This window comes from Hyaena hyaena, unplaced genomic scaffold, assembly GCF_003009895.1.
Source record: "Hyaena hyaena isolate Hyena2069 unplaced genomic scaffold, ASM300989v1 scaffold_853, whole genome shotgun sequence".
Lineage (NCBI taxonomy): Eukaryota > Metazoa > Chordata > Mammalia > Carnivora > Hyaenidae > Hyaena > Hyaena hyaena.
This window is the reverse complement of record NW_024081486.1, coordinates 74,177-77,777: the sequence shown is the minus strand read 5'-3', so window position 1 is coordinate 77,777 and position 3,601 is coordinate 74,177.

Genomic DNA, 3,601 nt, shown 5'->3' with positions numbered 1-3,601 from the left:
GTGGCACTCAGGGGACAAACTCCAAAACATATCTGGTTGGAACTACAAACCATCTCAAATCTACAAACCGTCTCAAAGCCCCAAATCAGCGGAGAATGTCTAATAAATGGTTCAGAGCAATATTAGCTGCCCTGTTTGGAGTAGCCTTCTAGGTTCGGGAATGGTACTAACTGCTTTCTACATTTTTTTTTTCTTTTCTTGTCCTTAAAACAGCTCTCTGCCTTGGGTTTTATTGTCTCCATTCAGAGAGATGAAGGGACTTGACTGTGTGTGTGCAGAGCAGAGATGTGGGTGCATTCCCCCATGGCAGAGCGCTGAGACTTTTTTAAAAACCAAAAACTGCACTAGATTTTACACAGCCCAGAGTTTTGTCTTTGAAAGTCATCACCCCGCCTCATTCTGTCTTTTTTTCTTTTTTAACTTTTTAATGTTTATTTATTTTTGAGAGAGAGAGAGAGAGCGCGCGAGAGAGAGCAGGGTAGGGGCACAGAGAGAGAGAAGGAGACACAGAATCCGAAGCAAGCTCCAGGCTCTGAGTTGTCAGTGCTGGGCTCGAACCCACAAACCATGAGATGGTGACCTGAGCTCAAGTCGGACGCTTAACCGACTGAGCCCCCCAGACGCCCCTGCCTCGCTCCATCTTATTCACACTGTCCCGGTGACCGCCTTGGCATCGCCTGGTTTGATCACGTACGTTTTCACAAAACCTGACTCCCAGTCACTTTGCGCTGGTTTTCCAAAACTACCAACTCTGATGGGAAGGATTTGCCAAAATTGAGGACCTTCAGAAGAAAGTGCTTCCAGTTCTAGAGATGATGCTAAAATAAGTGTTTGTTCCACGAATGTCCGCGACAATATGGTCGGCATAGGTGTGCATGCTGCCAGCCTTCCTCTGAATGCATGAGCTCTGACGTGCTTAGGGTGGTGTGGGGTAGCAAATAGGAATTTGCCCTTTGGCGATATGCTTCCTGAGTTCAAATCCTTTCTCCACCAGGTTGTGAGCTGCATGCCTTTGGGAAAGTTATTTAAGTGCTCTAATCTTAGTTTTCTTGCCTATAAAGTAAAGATAATACTAGTATGTACCTGAACAGGTTTGCCGTCTGGATTAGATAATAATATGTGCGATACCCGTGGTACGTAGTAAATGCTCAGTAAACATTAGTTTCCCAGGCTTGCTTCTTCTGCTGAGGTGCTTGGTAAAACAGTCTTTCTTTTCATAGCGTGTCATTCATTGAAGGTTAGTGCTGGAAGGGCCCTCCCTTTAAGATAGTTTTCTTTAATTTTTAAAACAATCTTTAATGTTTATTTATTTTTGAGAGAGAGACAGAGAGACAGAGCATGAGTGGGGGAGGGTCACAGAGAGAGGGAGACACAGGATCCGAAGCAGGCTCCAGGCTCTGAGCTGTCAGCACAGAGCCCGACGCGGGGTTCGAACTTGTAAACCGTGGGATCATGATCGGACACTTAACTGACTGAACCACCCAGGCATCACCATCCAGTAGTTTTCAGACTTGATTTTAACAGCGGAACCCGCAGTTCAAAGGGACACTTGGATGGAACCGAAGAACTACAACAGCCCAGGTGCAGCTCCTGGGTTAAGGGGCTGGGTCAGGGGCTGGAGGGACCGGGGCTCCAGTATCTCAGGCTCTTTTACCTCCCAGCTCAGTTTGAATTGCACTGTCACCTGTCACCAGTGAATCCCTGCTTCTGCACCCTTCCAAGGAAAACCTGCCCACACATTAAAGCTCCACTTAAATGCTAAAATCTCCACAATGCTTCGCAGAAAGGAGCCAGCCAGAATTAACCTCTTCCAATTCTCCATTGGCAGGGTGTCCCACTTTAGCAAATTTTGCCTTGTCTTAGAGTTATTTTTATCTATACTTAAAAAAATATACATATATAACCACATGTATATAACCCTTGGCTAGTGCCAGGAATCATTCTATTTGTATAGATAAACTCATTTAATCCTCTCTATTATCTATTCCTTACACCCAATTTTTTAGGGGCCCACGTTTTACGCAGCTCTGTGTCCCCCACAGTGGGGGATTTCACATAGGAAGCCCTCAATCACTACTTATTGGATTGTTAATAAATGGCCAGAGAGAAATCCAAGTCATATTAAGGTCTAGGACACCAGGGGGAAGATTCCCGATAAAATGTATTCTTCGCTTTTTCGAAGTTGTCCTCTTTACAAAGTAATTTGAGGCACTTCATAGATCCAGACCTCATGGATCTATGTCACGCTGACATGATGAGCTTGCCTGACTTCTTTTAAGCAAATATAGCCATTCCCATCCTCCATTCACCCTTTCCCCACCATTTGAAGGAAAGGGAGTTAGAAAAACTATCTTCCACACAGTTAATACCTGAAAATATGCAAACAATTTGAAACCCCTTAAACTAGGTTCTAAAGCATGCCTACAAGATGAAGGGGTACAGGTGAGTGTTCACAAATATTCACAAACATCCATTTTAGGCAGTCAGCTGAAGAAACTGACATTAGGAACTTTCTTAAGAATCACAGAAATGCTGTATTTTATAACAAGGAAGAGTGGAGGGGAAATAATTGAAGAAGGCTTAGAAAATATATTGGGTCAAGTTCAAGTGAGGAAAAACAACATAGAGAATAGCAGGAAAATGTAAGAAATCCAAGGTGATCTTTCTTCTGACTTATAAGAGGGAGATTATGAGGGGTAACTTCCGTAGCTAGTTTCCAAGCACAGTAAGAGTAAGAGAGAAGTCAGAGCAATCAGACGCCACAATACTTACAAAGGAGAAATTTGTTTTTGAACAATATGCCAGCTTTTTAAGTCTCACGCATTTAACTTTATATATTGCCTAAGAGTATATAATATGTACAGAAAGCATTATTTTGCATTCTGTAAATATAAGGAAACTAGGATGCATAGTGTTATTTTAATGCTTATTTATTTTTGAGAGAGAGAAATTAGAAAGCAAGTGGGGGAGGGACAGAGAGGGAGGGAGAGAGAATCCCAAGCAGGCTCTGTGCTGGCAGTGCAGAGCCCGACATGGGGCTCAATCTCATGAGCTATGAAACCAAGAGTCCGAAGCTTATCCTGCTGTGCCACCCAGGTGCCCCCTACACATAGGTTTTTATCTCATACTTTAGTGCCTTGAGGGTCTATTGGTCAAAGGTTGATCGTTAGCGATGAGGCTGGTAGGACTTTTGTTGGATGTAAGAGCTAATGTCAACATTTAGAGGAGTGAGTCCTAGCTGTGTTTGTTTTTACAAGAATTAGTCCTATTATTTCATGTTCATCTAATATTCAAGTCTTAACTGATGATAAAAGGGAAGAAAGCAGGGCTCTAATGATGGTTGCGATCTTTCATTGTAAGATCAGTGTAGAAATACTTTTCATGTTGTGGATCTGGGATCAAAACTTAGGCTGGTGCACATTTAACTTTGGCCGCCATCAAGCCAGAGCTTTGAGGTTTTTCAATCTTGTGAAACGACACGTCTCCGAGAATCAAAGGATGACAGATTCTGTGCAAATAGGGGTTGGTGTGTGCATTTTTAAGGGAGGGGGCTGACTTGTAGAACACTGTTTCACAGGCTTTGAAGGCAGCAAAAAAGACA